We start from the raw sequence: 19,459 nt of genomic DNA, 5'->3' as shown, positions 1-19,459 counted from the left end.
CGGGACCAGCGTCACCGCCAGGGAGCAGGGAAGAAGAAGGGAGCCAGGGGGCAAGCGCTGGCAGCTCACCACAGGAGGGAGGGCATGAGTCAGGAGTGGCCACACCTCCATTGGGGAGCGAAGAAACGGTTAAGAGGAAAGTGGAAGGTTGGGCGCGCGCGCCAAGTTCAAATGCAGAGGAAGGCGGCGCAGTAAGCAGCCCGGAAAGGGAACCAGGTCCTAAAGCCCGGCGCAAGGAGGCAGGAGGGTCCGGGTCAGCGTCAGAAGAATCCAGGAAGGAAGAAACCCCGGGGGGTAGAGGGACCCAGAGGAGGACAGTCAGGCGGAAAAGGTGGAGCAGGGCTAGGATATTAAGTTGGTGCACAAGGGGCGGAGACTCAGACGGAGCTTCGCCGATCTAGCTACTAGACGTAGAGTTGCGCGCAGCAGCGTGAGAATGGAAACTGCAATTCAATAAAGACTTTTACTTAATGATCGCTGGCTAGCGTGATCCTCTGTGAGCTAGGATCTTCAAGCAGCTCTGACAGCTGGCTTTCATGTGTGCATGTGTTTTCTTTTTGCTTAAAATATTGCAAGTCACTTTGAGTTGCTGTGGCAAAAAAAGGAATTAATACATTTAAATGATAATAACAGTCATACCTCGGGTTGCAAACGCTGCGGGTTGTGCGTTTTTGGGTTGCGGACCGCGCCAAACCCGGAAGTACCGGAACAGGTTACTTCCAGGTTTTGGCGCTCATGCATGCGCAGAAACACAAAATGATGTAACACGCATGCACAGAAGTACCGAATCGCATCACGCGCGTGCACAGCCACGGCATTGTGGGTTGCGAATGTGTCTCCTGCATGGATCACGTTCGCAACCCGAAGTATGACTGTAACTGTAATTAATAATACGAGCCCTGCGGCAGGGGTGGGGAGCCTATGGCCTTCCAGGTGGCTCTTGGACTCCCAACTCCGGTCATGCCTCTTAGTTTTTGCCCCCTTGCAATCTCAAAGATTGATCCAGCTACACTCCTAACCATACCATCTGTGCCTGCCCTGTGGTGTAGCCCTGCACTCTATGTGGGGCTACCCTTGAGCTTGGCTCAGAAACTGCAGCTAGTGCAGAATGCTGCAGTCCGGCTTTGGGCCAGAGCAGTTCCACATCAGCATATTACACCAGTGCTGAAAGTTCTGCATTGGCTGCCAGGACATTACCAAGCTAACATCAAGGTATTACTGTGGGCAGGTGAAGCCCTGCATGGCCTAGGACCAGGTTACCCTTATACACCGGCCAGATCATCTGCAGAGGTCCTGCTGACTTTCCCAGTTATCTTATAGTAATTTGGTTTCTACACAAACTAAAAAAAAATTAGTGTAGGAACTACTAAGGAACACTGATCCCGTGGAAATCAGGCAGGCACCTAAAACACTGAAATTTTTTTCGCCTGCTGAAAAGGTTTTAGGATGCATACATACTGTACCTTTAGAGCACATTCTTTCCTTCAAAGAATTTTGGGCGCTCTAGTTTAGCCCTCACAGAGTTACAATTCCCAGCAGCCCTTAGCAAACTACAGTGCCCAGAATTCTTTGAGAGGGAAATGTGCTTTGAATGTAAAGAGACAGTGTCTGTACAGTGTTTGCTCTGCCAAGAATTTTCAGATGTGGTTCAGTGTTGGTCATTTGTTCTGTGTGTTCATGGGTTTTCTAATCATTTCATTATAGAGTCGTACCTTGGTTTGTGAATGGCTTGCGACTCGAACATTTTGGCTCCCGAACACTGCAAATCCGGAAGTGAGTGTTCAAGTTTGCAAACGTTCTTTGGAACCCAAACGTCCAAAATGGCTTCCAATTGAGTGCAGGAAGCTCCTGCAGCCAATCGGAAGCCGTGCATTGGTTTATGAATGTTTTCAGAAGTCAAATAGACTTCTGGAATGGATTCTGTTTGAGAACCAAGGTACATCTGTACACCATTATGACTTACGGTACTTATTTTGTAATGAGTTGGTGGTTTATAAATAAAATGTTAGTCTGTGACTGATGAGAGCTCTAAGACTGATGAGGAATGGTTGAGGGAGTTTATAGATTCATAGAACATTTCAAAGATTCATAGAATCATAGAGTTGGAAGGGACCCTGAGGATTATCTAGTCCAAACCAAATATGCAGCTGTCCCTTAGTGGGTTTGAACTTGCAACCTTGGCGGTATAGGCACCACACACTAACCAGCTGAGCTATCCAGGCTGAGGTGTGTTTAGCCTGAAGAAGAGGAGACTGAGAGGTATGATAGCCACCTTCAAATATCCGAGGGGCTGTCGCATGGAAGATGGAGCAAGCTTGTTTTCTGCTGCTCCAGAGGGTGGGACGTGGACCCATGGATTCAAATGACAAGAAAGGAGATTTTTAGTTACAATTAGGAGGAACCTTCTGACCATAAGAGCGATTTGACAGTGAAACGGACTCCCTCAGGACTCTCCGCTGGATGTTTTTAAACAGAGATTGGATGGCCATCTGTTAGGGATGCTGTAGGTGCGATTCCTGCATTGCAGAGGGCTGGACTAGATGACCCTTGGGGTACTTTCCACAGTATTATGATTCTATGGAAACATCTAGAAGGCCAGAGGTTTCCTGCTTCTGCCCTTTGTCCAGAGTTGCAGCCTGTGGCATCCTGGGCCATGGGCAGAAGGGGCTGCCACTCATTTCTTTTGCCAAAACCTCTCTTCTAAGCAATTAAGATCTCTGGGCAGAAATAGGGGTGGGGGGGAAACAGCAGCAGCCATAGATTCTGCTTCGGTCTGTTTGTAAAGAAGGCAGCTGAGATGCAGATGAAAGCTATTGATTTCACCAGGAGGAAGCAAAAAATGCTGAAGCTTCAGGGATCAACCTTCAGCAAACTGCATAAGCGCACAGGATGTCACCGCCTCTAAATGAAGCTGAAAAACCTTGATTAATTAGTGGAGTCCTTGAAGAAAATTAACGAAGGCTGCCCAGTCTGCCGGTTAAGCAAAGGCATTTTTCAGCACTGCAGTACCCAAGGAAAGGGGCAAAAAATCAGACGAAGGGTTGAGTTGTGGTTGGGAGAGGTATATAATTCAGCGTTTTATGTAGGAACCCTTTTTGCTTCACATCTCAATAAACTTTGCACAAGCCCAGGATGGCAGGCTCATATCCTTACTACCGATAAAATGCCCATTGTTAATGGGCGGAACTCATGTGAGGAAAGGGCTGCCTTGTTACAAGAATCCAGGAGGTGCCATGAATCTCCCTGCAGAGACCTACTGCACCATTGCAAAGAAGCATTCCTACTGTTCATGTGTACATTCCATTTTCACCATGGCCTTCAACGGGAAAAAAGGGGGGTTTTTTTGGTGATCTAACTTATACTTCAGGGGTGGGGGATGTTTCTGTCCCCCAGCCCTGCAGGCCAACTTTGACAAGTGGGCGGGACAACCCACCTGCCAAACACCCAGCATCATTATAACATCAGATGACTGACAATTGGTCAACCTATCAAAGTCCCTTGTGCAACAGTTCCAAAGTGAGAGCCAGTGTGGTGTAGTGGTTAAGAGCGGTAGTCTCGTAATCTGGGGAACTGGGTTCGCATCTCCGTTCCTCCACATGCAGCTGCTGGGTGACCTTGGGCCAGTCACACTTCTCGGATATCTCTCAGCCCCACTCACCTCACAGAGTGTTTGTTGTGGGGGAGGAAGGGAAAGGAGAATGTTAGCCACTTTGAGACTCCTTCGGGTAGTGATAAAGCGGGATATCAGATCCAAACTCTTCTTCTTCTTCAAGTGCCGAACATCCAGCTGGCTGTCAGGCACCAGGGAACTGCAGCACAAGGGGCTCCCACAAGTAGCCAGCGTAAGCCTGGCAAATCTGCTGTCAGCAAGGCTTGGCTTGGTAGTGGCTCCCACCCTGAGGAATGCCCTCCCACCAGATGTCAAAGAGAACAACTACCAGACTTTTAGAAGACATCTGAAGGCAGCCCTGTTTAGAGAAGCTTTTAATGTTTGATGCATTACTGTATTTTAATATTTTGTTGGAAGCCGCCCAGAGTGGCTAGGGAAGCCCAGCCAGATGGGTGGGGTATAAATAATAAATTATTATTATTATTAGCTGCATGACCGAGTTCCCCACACAGAACTCAGTCACGCAGCCGATCCCTGCAGAAATCAGGCTTGAACTCAATGCCCGCCAGCTGACCAGCCCTGCCTTTTGCAAGGAGTGGCTGTGCAATGGATTTCTCCATGGGGAACCTTGGCACGCAGCTGGTCCGGCCTTGTCTATCCCTACCCCACACCTGACATCATATACGGCACTAGGTGGATGTGGTCAGCAGACAGCAGCCTAATGCAGCAAACTGGGACCTGTGCTGGTCCAAATGTGGTTTTCCACACTTGTTATACTTCTGAATTAATATGATTTTTCAATGGTGTGTGTGCTGTTTTTATTTCGTTTTAAATTGCATTAAATGTATTCTTTGTTTATGATGACAAAAAGTTATGGCTTATCAATAATTAATATAATATAATATTACTTATCTTGTTTTAACCCACCCTGTGATAACCTTGTGATAAAGGTTGAGTAATAATTCTAATAAATCATGATATCTGGGGGCCACAGGTTCCCCATCTGTGGTTGGAATGCTTGCCTTAAAATACAAAACAAACGGGTCTCCCACTCCGATTCACAGCATCATATTTTCTCCCTTACGCCTTCCAGTTTCCAAGATAGAGTGGCAAAACTACATTTGACGCTGCTGCCAATTAGCAAAGGCAATAATGGTCACAATTTGTCGTTAATAATTTTCAACAAAATACATTTGTTGTCCTCATTGCCACCATCGTAAAAAACTGTTGGTGCTCTGGAAACACCATGACCCTTCTTTATTACACAAACATTATTGTGACCAAATGTAAATAAATCAAAGGGTTTCAAGGTTGCAAAGCTTGCTTTTGCTCTTGTCTGTGTCTTTCTTTATCCTTGGGCCCTAATGAGACTGTTTTTGCTAACGAGTTTGCACCAGTCCTGTTGATGTTAATGGCCTGCTCATTAGCAAGTGGAGATGCCTTTGAAAGGAAATGTATAATATGCTTCAGGAGCTGCAGTGTCTGAAGTGCAGGAGGTCATCGCGAGAGCCCCCACTGTCACACCCACAAGGAGACCCCCAAAACGCAGGCAGCTGTGTCAATCCGTTCCTTATTATGGCGGATATATCAAAGAGTCATAGTACAATGCACAGGGTTTTAAGGATCATCAAGGTGTAGTACAACAGCAAAGATCATTCAGTGTGGGACTTAAGGGTTAATTCTGTGGTTTATAAGGCAACTAACCAAGGGGCTGTGACAGTGGAGGTGTTGTTTGGCAAGCAGAAAGGAATGATTCTCACTGAGGTCACACACACTCTGATTAGCTGAGTAGTTCTGAGGGAGTTTTCCTCTGTTTGTATAGTTGAATATCTCCCTGCTACACACAAGGCCTGGAATAAGAAAGTCAAAACCCCTTCGTTCTTTTATCCTCAAATTATACATTTGTTTTTATTCAGATTCCTCAGTAAAGTGTTAGTAGGGTTTTTATTCTCTCTGAACTCTGCATTATTTAAGTGACTTTGCCAACAGTACAGTAACTTGGCTCCCTTCGTCCCTGAACATTGCCCGTGCTGGCAGGGACCGTTGGGAGTTGTAGTCCAAGGGACCACAGATTTCTCCTCTCTGCTCTAACCACTACATCAAATTGGCGCTTGTAGCAAAAGAACCCACAAGCTGGTGGTGTTTAATTTTATAATAATAAGAAGTTGTTCTTTTTGTTGTTTTTTAATTAGTATATTTGCATCAAATAAATATAAATGATAATAAAGGTTGGAATCCAATGTAATACTAAGTGAAAATTCTGTCTGTGAAAGGATTTATGCTTACCCAAAACGGGTGGGTGGGTGTGTAAAAAGGCCACAATCTGCTCCACGTACATCAGCAGAGGGCAAGTTATTACAAAGAAGAGGGATGCCACGGAATGCAGCAGAACTTTCAGCAATGGGGTAGGGTTGCGAGTTCAGGAGCATCCAAGATGCTGAGATTTCAGGACCCATTTGTGAAACCTAGGTGCAGCCTCTGGTGATGATAATGAAGAGCAACCCTTGGTGAAGTTACGGGGGGCAGACCCTGGTGATGCCATTAAGCATGGCACTGGAAGCATGGACCACAGAGCATGCCATTCAATTTTTTTAAAAAAGCCAAAGTTCAACAATGAGCAGATAGGTCATTGCTGGAAATTAAGACAGAAACCTTAGCTAAAGTGGGTGTTCCCACCTTTCAGTTGAAGTAAGGGGACACGTTCCTTCTCACCTGCTTAGGGTGCCTAGGTAGTCAGTTTTTAATCTAGCCTACTTGCTTTTGGCCAGAAGGGTTTAAATGCTCCTGCCAGGTTGAAGGTTACAAGCTGCATTCCTAATAAAGAATATTTTTTTAAGGCACTCTCAGCCACTTGGGAGATTCAAGTTGTTCACCTGCCACCTAGAGGAAGTCAGACAAACCTGGAGATTCCAGGTCATCTCTGGAGGTCTGGCAACTCTGCTGTTCCAGCATCCTGTTCCTAGAGAGGCCAACTGGATGCCTGCAGGGAAACGCACAAGCAGGACTTGAGCACAAGAGCTATAGCCATTGTGGCTTGTAGCCATTGATAACCTCCTTGAAATTGTCCAGTCCTCTTATAAAGCCATTCAAGTTCTCACTGCCTCATGTGGAAGCGAGTTCCATAGTTTAACAATCCACTACAATACTTTTAAAAAAATCTGTCTGGAGGGGTGGATCACACGTTTAGACTGCAATCCTTAGCGTGTGGTGAAGAAGGATGTCACAGGCATGCAGGACAGCAGTCTCCCTCTTTGCAGCTGTGAGATGTTGGGACCATCCCTTTTCCATCTGCACAGCGAGTGCCAGAAGTGGCAGAAGGCTGAAGGCCCTTGGATGACACAGAGTTGGCTGCACGTTAAGGATTGTCTCTCTCTTATACACACTGTACGTGCGCAAAGGGGCCTATCTCTGAATTGTCCTGACACAATCTCTTTTCCACATGCTGTGCCAAAAGCGTGGCTCCCCCCCTTCTCCCCCCACCCCTTGCAAGCTTCCAGTATATTTAGCAGTGGTGGAACCTTCTACCTTTCCTTATATAGCAGAGGCCAAAAGGATTTCTCACTCTCCTTATTAATAGGCGGAGCAGAGTTTTGAGGAACCTGCCAAAAATAGCAAGCAAACATTGTATGGTGTGGGGAGTGAGGGGAGGGGGGTGGGGTTGGGGAGAGCAAAGAGACAGAGAAAGGTATGTCGCAGTCTTGCTCTGCTTAAGCGAAGTGTTTTATCCATCCCAGAACACAGCCTTGAAAGGGCCTTCAGATTTGAGTTGTGTGTTTAATATTTTGGACTCTGTGGAAGAAGAACAGCCAGCTTCAGCTCCCACATCGTGCTGTCTGTGGGGGGGCCGTGTGGCAAGGATAACAAACTCGAAGGTAGGAATCGGGATTTTGTAACTTCAGAAGCTATCTCCTTTCCAAAGGTAGTTCTTTCCAGCCTTTCCCTGCAGTGATCCTGTCAGGTTAGGACATTTTCAAACTGCTGCTCTCTTTGGGGTGGGATTCAATCACATACCAGCAAATTCAGGTTGCACAACCAAAGTTGTTTGGGAGGTCCTATGCAATTAACCCACTTCCTCAAAAGATCACACTTTTTTGCGATAAGCAAAGTGAGCAGGAAACGCACAGGAAAGTGTATGTGAGGGTAATGCTTGCTTTGAAACGTCATATAAATTCCACACAAATGCTTCAGGACGAATGCTCAATAAATAGGCCACCCAGCATCACACTTAGTTACTACTGCATTTTACAAATTGGGCAACTCAGGCTATACCCACATAAAATATATTTTAAAACACACACACACACACACACACACACACACACACACAGAGAGAGAGAGAGAGAGAGAGAGAGAGAGAGAGATCAAGAATCATGGGAAATGTGGTTCGTTAAGGGTTCTGGGAATTGCTGCTCAGTGAGGCATAAACTATAGGAGTCTTGGGGAGGGGCATGTGCTTTAAAGGTGCTTTAAATGTATGGTGTGTTCACAGCCTGAGGGTGAGAGATAGACAGCTTGACTGAGGCCACTGGTCACCAGCAGAGATTTGAAACCCACCTTCCTTTCCCGTGGTGAAGGACAAGACCTCCCCCACATTCACACACATGCACACAGCCCATGTGTACTTCCAGCTGAATCTTATTTTGGCATTTGCAGCAGGGCAGCTTTCTGTACCACACCCAAGGGCAACAGGATGTAGGGGGTGTGGCATGGCACATATCTCCAGTGCCTCTCTGCTGCCTGAGGTGGTTGCTTCTCTCTCCCTAATGGTAGAACCGGGACTGACTGCAGCCAAGCTGGATAGTTACATGGGGTAAAAAGATGGGGGGGGGAGGGAATGGGAAGCAGATGGTGGAGGCGGAGAAGGGGTGCTTCTTCTCAACTTGATTGTGGTCCTTTTCTCTAACTGGCTTCCGTGATGTGGGCAATTCAATATTAATTTTAATAGGAAATAGATCTCAGGTCTAGTTTATACTTTGGGGAGTGAGGAGACCACGAACAAGGACACCCAAACCCTCTAACTATGTTGGTTTGTTGACAACGGAAGAGGGCGCCTTCAGGGGTGAAGTCTAACAGCTGGAGAGTTACAGCGCCTGCTGTGGCTGTGTAGGGATGGAGAAAGTGTGGTGCAAAGAGTGCAGACACACACACCGGGGCTGCAATGTTCTCAAGTGCATTTTCCTGGGTGCAAGACATGTGTGTGAGAAGGTCAATGTGGTATAGTGGTTAGAGTATCAGATTAGGACGAGGGGAATCTAGCTTCAAATCCCTGCTGAGCTATGAAGCTCAGTGTTGACGTAAGATTCAACTGGAGAAGGGCCACATAGCCCAGTGGTAGGCCAACTTTGTACACAGCTTTGTATGTAGAAGGTGCCAGGTTCAGTTCCTGGCATCTTCTGGTAGGGCTGGGGGAGACCCCTGTCTGAAATCCTGGTGAGTATAGGAGATACTGAGCTAAGCAGGTGAATGGTCTGCCTCGGTAACTGCCCTGAACCCCTGGCCTACCTGGCAGCAAGTCAGTATGCCAAGTCCAAACTTCAAAGTCCGAGGGTTGATCCACACAAGCGAAATCCAAAGACCGAAGCTCAGGAAACGAGGTTCAGCGGTGATCCAAGTAGCCAAGTCCAAAGTCCTGCAGTCAAGATACAGTCCAGGGTCAAACCCAAAACACAGTCCCACGGAGGTCCAGGAGCACCCAAATCAAGATCCATCAACATGGGCAGTTAAGCAGACCCAGCACCTCAGCTCTGCTGCCCTTGTATACTTTGCCTGCTGACTGCAGCACCTGACCTTGATGAGGCATATGAGCCTCACCTGTTCCTAGCCTACTCCAGCTGAGGAATCACACCCCTTCCTTCAGAGCTAGTTTGCTGGGCTGTGGGTTCTTGCCTGCCTTGGCCTTCTGGAGTTCCCCTCCTGCTGTTCCCTATGCTTCAGAGCCCACTGTGTTCATGGGGACAGGGCGCCCTCTGGATCCGGTGATGGGTCCTACTGCTCTGGTTCCTGTGCATTGTCCTCTGTCACCCCGTGATTACTTCCTACAACAACTTCTCCTTCCACATCCCCTGCTTGCCTCGGCGTGTCCCAGTCCCGGCTACATCCCTTGCTGGCATCCTCTTCCTCCTCCCCATTGCCCTGCCAGTTCATGACAGTAGTGGCAGATTGCTTCTGGAAGGGACGTAGCTCAGTGGCAGAGCATCTGCTTTAGATGCAGAAAGTCCCATGTTCAATCTTCATCATTTCTGGGTAGGGCTGGGAGAGGAACTCTCTGCTTGAAGTCCTGGACAGCCACTGTCAGTTAGCATAGACAATACTGAGCTAGGTGGGTCAATGGCCTGACTCTATATGGCAGTTTCCTATGTTCCTGTCAGTCTGGACAGCTTTTGTACATGGAGTGAGAGAGGCACCATCTTGTCCTTTGCCTCAGGCAGCAAAATGTCTTTGGCTGACAAAAACTACCTGCTGTCTATATTGGGGGGGGGGGGGGGTAAGCGACTTTTCCTGATTTGGGGAATTCTCCTTCTGAATAAGTTTGTTCCCGGACAGACTGGTACTCTTTTATCCTCCAGCAGTCCAGTTAACCTTTTCTTTGTTGTTTCAGGAAGGTTTACACCACCAGTGTGGTGTAGTGGTTAAGAGCGGTAGTCTCGTAATCTGGTGAACTGGGTTCGCGTCTCCGCTCCTCCACATGCAGCTGATGGGTGACCTTGGGCTAGCCACACTTCTTTGAAGTCTCTTAGCCCCACTCACCTCACAGAGTGTTTATTGTGGGGGAGGAAGGCAAAGGAGAATGTCAGCCGCTTTGAGACTCCTGAAGGGGAGTGAAAGGCAGGATATCAAATCCAAACTCTTCTTCTTCTTCTTCTAATGCCAATTTAGCTGCAGAATCTTGAAATCTGATTTTATGTTTACTTACTTAGCTCATTTGTTAGACCAGTGTTTCCCAACCGGTGTTCCGCGGCACACGAGTGTGCCGTGAGACGTTGCCTCGTGTGCCGCGAGATGCCTGGAGGGAGGCGGGCGAGTCTGGCGGCGAGAGGCGGGGCGGCGGCGGCGAGGAGAGGCCGCGCCTCCTGCTGCTGCCTGGCGCTCCTCCTCGCAGCCGGCAGCGCTGCCTGGGCGCCTCCGCGCGACTCTGCCTCGCTGGGTTTGGTCTCCCAGCAGAGACGGGTCACACGCGCACCTCCCTCCCTCCCTCAGCCTGCGCAGAGGGAGAGCCAGAGAGAGGCATTGCTCCTGCGCGGCGGGAGAGGGAGCAGCCGGAGCGATGCCCCAAACGAGCTGAATTCCGAGCGAGGGACTGAGGGGGGAGGGAAAAAACTTTCACTTTCGTGCGTCCCTCCCGGCGTGACGCTGCGCACTGACGTCACGGGGCGGGGCTTTAATGGTGGTGTGCCGCGAGATTTTTTTTCAGTAAACAGGTGTGCCGTTGCCCAAAAAAGTTTGGGAAACACTGTGTTAGACTATGTTCGTGTTAACAGTGTCAGTGTTGCTAAACATCAGATATTTTACTTGCCCATTCAGTTTTGCAGCCTCAAATTCAGTTTTGGGGATTTCGCTGAATGAAAAGCCAAGGCAAGTGTTAATTTCCCACTCCTTTTCATCCCCTGTCTGATTTTGCAACTCTTGCTGCATCAAAAGCCATCAAGCCCCTCTCACGTTCTCAACCCCCCCCCCCCGCAAACAAAAAGCCCAGGCTCCACCTCCAGAGGTGACCAAATGATCCAGGCCAAATCCCTACTAGGTTTCACTCCTTACCACTCGAAATCCACTGATAGCATTGTTGTTGTTTTCAATTTGTTAGTCATTTTATCTTGCTCAAGGCAACCCAAAGCAACTTACAAAAAACAACTAAAAAAACACAAAAACTCCTCTACACAGATACAGTAAAACCAAGGATGGAGCATTAAAAACATCCCATCCACTTCTAAAAGTCCACAGATTGTTAAAGGCCAAGTGCCTGGTTATAGAGGAAAGTTTGTGCCTGGCCTCTTATCCTCCAACTGAAGCACTATGGTTAGATTCTTACAACGTTTTTTGGACTCTGTGGGTAATTCAACTTATTGCTGTTATATTTTTACTCTCAGGGAGCTGTGTTTGTGGCCTTTTCTGTCTCAGACGCCAAAATAACTCGACCAAACTTGGACACAAACTCTTTATTTATTTATGGTATTTACATACTGCTTAGTCATTAGCATTTATAAGTGACGTGAATAAAAATGAACCACATAAGAGAATAAAACAATAAAAAGGCATCATAAAACCAAACACTGCCTTCAAATGCCTGCTGGAACAAGAAAGTCTTTGTCATGTGACTAAGATTAGACCGGCACCCTCCACAAGACCTCAGTGATCAGACTGGGATATAAGGGATCAAGTGGTCCTTGAGATATCCTGAGCCCGAGTTGTTGAGGGCCTTGTAAATGAATGCACCTTGACTTGGGGAACTTCCGGGTTAGTGCGAAAGGCTAATGGCGGATTCCCTCCGAGCTCCGGAGGGAATTGGCTCTGTGGAAGACGGGTCCTGCCGCCGCGGCGACGCGGGGACCCTCAGAAACCACAGGCGCTGAAGCCTGTGGACTTGGTGACTCGGCGGGCAACATTTGCGCCCCCCTGACCCGCGAAGAAGCCTTTTTAAAGGCTTCGGAGCAGGGGACGGAGAGTGGCGTGGTGCTGAGAGTAGACCGCTTCTTCTACGGAGTGAAGCCGCATGCCATGGCCGGAGAGCGCTGACTTCTTTCTTTGAACATTTGGACTGTAAAAGTAACAACCCGTGAGTAGTACGGAAATTGGAACTAAAAATCTTTTTTTTGAATTCGGCACGATCGGGGGAGGCGCTAAAAGGAAGTCCGTCTCCCCTTTCTGTAGACAAATTAAAGCAAGAATTGATAACTAAGGTTGAGAGAACATCCTTCTCTTTACGGGATAAAAGCTATTAATTCCACGACTTGGCAATATAAGTAACTTTGCTGGAGGATAAGAACTGTTTTTAAGAGCCGAAGTGCAACCCCCCGGGACCCGGGAGTGATCCGCGAGAGACCCTGCTGAGGAGACATAAAGAGTTTGACAGCTGTCAAATTAGCTGTCAAAGTTGGAAAGGGGAAAAAAATTGGTTTCTGCTATCTTTGCTGGTTATTTTTGTTACAATTTGACTTTAAACTGTTGAAAATAAAGAATAGAAACAAATTAACTTGAATGTTGGATTGGAGTTGGAAGGAATATTAAGTAACTAGAATCCCTCTAGAGAGGGTTCTGAGACATTACAATGGCTGCAGGTGGAAAAATACAAGCTGAGCTGGATAGAATGTTTTTTCTCTTGGGAAAGTTACAAGGTCAGAGTGAAGTTTTGGCTACAAATGCTACAATTTTGAATTTAAAAGTAAACAAACTTGTTGAATGTGTCAAGGACTTGACTCAAGAAACCTATGCAGCTGATCAAGAAGAGATATGTGCTGTTTCAGAGGAGTGGGAAGGAGGAGCTGAAATGCCGCAGACGACAAAGGAGAGCCAGAGGCCTGCTAAGATAGATGCTAAGAAAAACAAGATCTGGATGATGAGAGCTTGGTTTGAATTAGAGAATGAAGAATGGAGGGATCTCCCTATGGGGAGACCTGAAGACCTGTGGATTACAAATCTGATCAAGGCGAAAGTTGGAGCTTTTGGGACATTTGAGATATTTGGACTTAAAAGCAATAAGAAACAAGATTTGGGCTCCACTTTTGAACATGGAGGTCTGGTTGGAAGAAACATAGACCCTATTGGGACAGAGCTTCTCCGAGATATAAAGGACTACCAAAAAAACCGGCAGAGAGGGACTGAGAGAGATTTGAGGGCCTCGGACGTGAGATCTCCAGGCTGATAGTTGATGGACTGATGGACATTTTTTGGGGATCGAAACCGGGAAAGGGGGGGTGAGAGCTTTGGAATCCAAAGGGTGTATAATTATATGTTGTTTTTTTGTTATTTTGTTTTGCAATTAATATAAAAATTGGGAAATTCGTGGAAGGGAATTTGGGTCGACCTTAGAAAAGGGTGTAAAGAATGAGTATTGTTGTTTAAATTGAGGTCTATAAGTTAAAATTGGTTAATTGAGATGAATTAAGTATAATAATAAGGTAAAAGCTGGGGACAAGAACTTGCTGAACTAACTATTGGAATTGGAATACAAGAAGGGGAGGTGTGGGGAAGTCAGGGAAAGATGTTAAGAAAACATGGATTTGAAACTATACTTGTTATTTGTGTTGTGTTTGTTTGTGTTTTTGTGTCTGTTTAAAATTTGTGAAACTTTAATAAAAATGTATTAAAAAAAATGAATGCACCTTGACTTGGGGAGGGGAGCACCATTTGCTGTTCTGCCTGGGACAACAAAACACCTTGGGGCAGCCTTGATGGCTTTTTATTGTTTGAGCGGGAAGGCAGAGGTGCAGTGCCTCCTTCAGAGCTTCACTGACTATGTGAACAAAATGGCTGCCGCCCTCATCACAACATCTGTGTATTCTTCTTGACGAAGTAGTATAGCAGCTACCTCATGGGAAGAAACTCTGCTTTCTCACATAACAGGGCAGCATGTTTTAGGGGTGGAAGGTGTGCCGTTAGGTTTTCTTAAAAGACTCATCGTTGCTATTTTCAAGTATTAAAAATTTGGGACATTTCCCTTTACTTGATGTTATTCAGGCCACAATAGCTATTTTTCTGGATTATCTTGACACAACCAGGACAGCTGGCAATTTTCTTTGAAAGGGCTGGGCACATGTCTGGGTCACTGCAGGGTTCAAAGAAATAATAATAATTCTGGCAGCTGAACGATGACAAGCTGGAATTCAGTAAGTGAAGTTTTCCCTATCACTGCACCTCCCTGCCAGGAACGGCTGCACTGGATGCATTTCTGTTTGTGGTGCAGCTGTTAAAGACACAGTTAGTCTGCCAGAAAATGAGACAATTTGTTGGAGATCTGGCTCATCCCCTCTTGCCCGGTAACCTCTGCCTGCTGGCTCCACCACTATGACATTCCTTTCCCCTCCACCCGTTCACTGCCTTTTAAAATATTGTGTACATCAAAAGCATCACTGTAAATAAACAAAGAAGACTGTGTTTTCCATTTGTGTACAGTTAGACTCATCAGCTATGCCCACCCACCTGTGTATTTAATAATATTACCGGTAAATAATATGTTTATGGGAGGGGGATTATGGTTTGTTTGTATTTTCTGTTTTAGTTATGTGTTTTGAGTTCTCATTTTGTGTTTTCCTGTTATGGATCTTTGGATGGGGGGTGGTATACAAATTTAATATATTATTATTATTATTCCAACAATTACTGCTTAATGACATAGTTTCTAAGCGGTGTACAATAAGGCTACCAAAAAGCTACAACAGTGATAAGATCTGTTAAAATTAACCATAAAATTAAATTTAAATGGCTGCTGAAATAAGGTCTTCACCAATTACAAGAAATTCAACAAGGAAGGGGCTGAATTCCACAGAAGTCTGAATGCAGTTGAGTGTTTGGGCCATGGGCTCTGTAATGGGAAAAGCAGCCCTAGGCCAAATTCTCCTATGTAACTTTGAAAGTCGTAGGGCTCCTCTCAGGGTTCGGACCTAGCACCTGACCCACACAAGTGCTTTGTACTTATCTTTGGCACCCAGGCAGCCTGGGGAGAGCAGCAGAGGCATGCTGAGATCTGAGCATGTAGTGGTCATTATGGGGTGGAACACAGTTGTGTAATGGGTAAGATCAGTTTAGCTCTGAGCTAGGCCAAATCAAGCCTCTGATCAAAACCGCCTCCCAAAGATTTGTTATATTGGTGCCACATGCTTCCGCAGGGCAGTTCCATATAGTGGATGAGGTCCATTTGATCTTCAGGGACACCAATTTGCTTTAAAAAATGTCCACATGCTAATTCACATGCATAGGTGCAAATTTAGAGATTAATTTAAACAGAAATGCAATATGACTCACTAGAGTGGGAAAACTGTTACCAGGTGACCTGTTGGCCTGCCTAGTCAGTGGTCCAGGTGCTGCTCACTGGTGATGGGCAACTTCGAAGGCCCCTCCTGCTTTTCCTTCCAGTGGTTCTTTTTTTACTTTAAACTGGACTTGGGCCAGACACAGCTTTTCAAATAGAGGACTGCCCTCCATAAAACAAGGACCATGATTACCCTCACCATAATCTTGAAAGGAAGGGTAAATCGAGAGATAGTGAGTGGGTCCACTAAGCCCCTGCATGGCCGAACTAAAATTTGAACCCAGGACTATATGGAATTGGCGGAAATGACTGGCAGAATCCGAGACCAGGGAGAAGAGTCTGTGGAGGAAGATTGGAAGAAATTTAAAGACTATTTACAGAAATATTGTAAAATTAATGAATGTTAGAATGATGTTGGATAGAAACTAAGTGGTTTTTAGCTGCAATACTATAAGGGAATATGGAAAATGGATTACTAATAGGTAAAGACTTAATGTTACAATATTTTAAGATTAAAGATTAGGATAAATAAAGAGGGGAAGGATTTGCTGAACCAACAAACTGAATTGGAATACAAAAAAGGGAGGTGTGAGGAGGTCCGGGAAACAAGCTAATGAAAAATAAGTAATGGAAAGATTGAGATGTTTTTAATTACTTTTATTTTGTATTTTTCTTTTTTCTATTTTTCTTTTGTAAAATTTTGAAAATCTTAATAAATATCTTATAAAAAATTAAAAATAAAATTTGAACCCAGAATGCTGGACTAGGTGGGCCGCTGACTTGATCCAGCAGTAAGGCTCTTAGGTGCTTCCTGAACTACAGACCTTCCCCAAGGAAAAGAATGAGGTTGCTCCAATCAGCAGCTGAGCCCCTTAACAAGGTTTGGGCCCTGGCAGTTGCCCTGTTTTGTTGGCCTCTGTGGCACTGGCCATGCCCAAAGCCTTGCTATCTGCTGAATGTGTGCGTGTTAATAAAAGCTGCTTTTAACATTTCACTTAATGAGGCAAAATCCTTCTTACCTGCCTTGGGGGCCAAAAAGGCAAGCAAGCTCTGGAGAGCTATTCACATATTTGCATGTGCTGGTGAAATCTGGAAAGCAGAGAGCCCCTCTCTGCAGTTTGCCCGTGACAATATTTGCTGGTTAATAAAGACACCAAGGATTTCATTAGCATAAGTCTGCTCAAAGTTCCATTGGTTGACAGCTGGAAAGTGTGTGTGTGTGTGTGTGTGTGTGTGTGTGTGTGTGTGTGTGTGTGTGCACTTGCACAAGCATGCGGGAAAGAGGAGGTTGGTGGCACTAATTATTATTTTGGTTTTGTGGGGCAGAAACTGAAGAGGGGACACCCAGCCCCCTGCCAAGTGTGCAGAAAGAAGCTCTTTTATGGATGAGGAGCGAGGCAGAGTAGGGGAGAGCCACCTCACCTCCTTTGCACCTGGAAACCCCTGCAAAGCTCAGCTTGCCTTCTGTGCCGTTTTTTAAATCCCTCCCCTTCTTTGCAAGGAAGGAACTTCTCAAGCTGAACTGCGAGAGGGTTTGCTGCTGCTGCTGCTGCTGCTGCTGCCGCTACCGGCTTCCAGGGAACAGAATGCAGAAGGCGAGAGAGAGATGTGCAGGGAGTTTTTTTTCCCTGTGGCAAAGTCAAGAGGAGCATCAGAGCACCGGTGAAAGGGGGGAAGAAGAGAGAGAAAGAGATCTTGGCAGGCTGCGGGGCACCATCCCAAAGGCCCATGATGACCCCCCCACCGGAAAGGATGGGAAATCACCTCCAGGACTGTAAGTGATGCTGAAGCGGGAGAGGAGCAGAGGGAAAGAGATGGGGGGAAATTGCTGGGCACTGCAGAAGAGTTGGGCGTGTTTAACCTTCACCAGTACAGAGCTGGTGTTGCAAAGCTTGGGCACCCAGAGGGAGGCACCTTTTGGGGGTTCTTGCAAATGGAGGATGGGATGGGATGAGCTGGGACACCCTCCCCCCCTTTGACATTTTGGAAGCAGCACCATTTGCCAGTTTTGCAAGGGTGTGTGTGTGTGTATTTGTGTTTTGGGCAGGGGGGAGTTCCTTTGGGGAGGCTGGGGAAATCTTTCAAAAGCCCTAGGTGGAAAAGAAGCGGCTTCTGCTGAGAGCTGCAATTTTCTCCTTTCTGGGTGGTCCAGAGAACAGAGACCCTCTCTAGGGGATTTGGGAAGAATTAGGGTCAGCAGAGAGAGTTTGTCAGAATGCTGAGGAAAAGGGAGAGGGTGGTAAAAATAAATAAATCATCCTAGCAGGGTTGCCCCTTCTTTCTCCCCCTCTGCAATGGGGTGCATGATCAAGTTTTGCAGAGGAAAAGTGTCACCAAGTAAAGCACACAGATCAGGTGTCCAGTCACATTCAGGTCTGTAACTTTTGGGGACTTATTGTGTCAAATTCAATTTGGAAAGCAGAATTCGTAAGACGTCTTAGTGGCTTTGAGGGCAGTGCCATTCTCTCTTCCCCCATGCAGATGGGCTAGAAGAATGAACGACCCTCGTTAAGCAGACTAATACAATCCTGACCCCCATCAATGCTGCCCAGAAGTGCAGAATCTCCCTATCTTGGTCAAGCGTGTATATTAAGTTACTTCTGGAGCCCCAGGCCTAAAATCCTGGACATTTGGTAGAGGCTAGTCTTGTATACGTGTCCAATGACAAAAACTTGTAAAATGAGTAAGACAAATAGATAGATAGATCTCAAGAGTGCACTTAATGTGCTGCTGTGTTGTTTTAATTAGGGTGTACAAAAAGATGTAGATAAAGCCTAATATTTACTGTGGGATTCTCTCTCTCTTAATCCAAAAATGCAAATGGAATACTAGGCCTTGTGGTAGGGAGGCATTGTGTTGAACTGGGCACCTGAACACTTCATGCTGGTTGCTAGACTTTAAATACATATATGTTCCTTTTCTAGTCTGGTTTGACACTCATGGGCAAAATGTAGATTCTCTGAAGCTGGAAGGGAAATGACAGAAGTCTGTTGAGTGGTTGAATGTTGGTGTCGCATTTTTGCTACTTTGACTCCAGTTGGAAAGATTATCTCTTTTGCTGGACCAGCTGTAATTGATCCAAGTGAAATTAATTTTGGTGGGTTTAAGCGGACAGACAGGTTAGGGTTTTTTCACTTCCTAACTGGCGGAGCTTGTTGATTTAGAGTAGGGTGTGGATTTGAAGAAGTTCCAGACTTATTTTCTTGAAACCTCTCTGCTCCTTTTTTTTTTTTAATGTGTTCATCTGATAAAGTGGCTAATGCAGTCACTTTATAATGGGATCGATGGAGCTGGCAGAGGAGCAGGGCTGGCGGGTGGGTGGGGGGACGAGTAGAAACAGGAACTGGGCCAAGCAATGGCAATGAGTAGTGAAACTTGGAACATCTCTGTTAAGTGAGTGGCTGCAGAAACCCAGGGTTGGAGCTGGAAGGAGATGGGATTAAAAAGCAAGAGACTTCCTTTTATAGCAAATGCTGGGCAGCAAAAGGAGTGTGTGTGTGTGTGTGTGTTTCTCTTCATCCAATCTGCCTTTGGCAGGTTCCCCAAGAAACTTCATCAGTGCCTTGGCTTGGCTGGAATCCCTATTGCTTCACACGCGACTGAACCCCAGTCTCAACATTCTTCCGCCGATTCCTGAGCCCGGCAGAATCAACAAAATGTCCCTTCTCACAACCATCCCAAACTGGTTCTAGGCTGTGTGGATGACCCTCACCCCCCCACTCCCCCTCCTCATTCCGCTCAAAAATATGAACTGCAGTGTCAGCGTTGGGCAACAGGCAGTTTTGAAAGGGCAGACCTTGAAATGTGGCCTTTTCCTACGTGCATCTTTCGTACATCTGTGTCATTCGATTTCCCTGCAGTTCATTAGTGTATCCTTGATGACTGGC

General features: G+C 46.3%; 2 long non-coding RNA genes across 3 annotated transcripts in view; both read right to left on the bottom strand.

Moving 5' to 3' along the window:
• LOC308590191 overlaps positions 1-19,459 on the bottom strand; it is a 113,327-nt gene that overhangs the window by 60,864 nt on the left and 33,004 nt on the right. Inside the window, exon 2 of one of the 2 annotated variants that reach the window (XR_014009714.1) lies at positions 9,113-9,239. This is a non-coding gene — a long non-coding RNA (uncharacterized lncRNA). Of the gene's footprint in view, positions 1-9,112; positions 9,893-19,459 lie in introns of those variants that run through there. The other variant, XR_014009715.1, reaches the window with a different exon arrangement.
• Positions 11,370-15,799, bottom strand: LOC308591564. The gene is made up of 3 exons (XR_014010189.1): positions 15,566-15,799; positions 13,927-14,369; positions 11,370-12,040 (listed from the first exon to the last, which is right to left on the bottom strand). It is a non-coding gene; the product is annotated as an uncharacterized lncRNA (long non-coding RNA).

The sequence above is a fragment of the Podarcis bocagei genome (genome assembly GCF_964188305.1).
Source record: "Podarcis bocagei genome assembly, chromosome: 7".
In the NCBI taxonomy this organism is placed as follows: Eukaryota; Metazoa; Chordata; class Lepidosauria; order Squamata; family Lacertidae; genus Podarcis; species Podarcis bocagei.
Note: the sequence above shows the minus strand (reverse complement) of the source record. Positions and strands in the feature narration are given on the sequence as shown.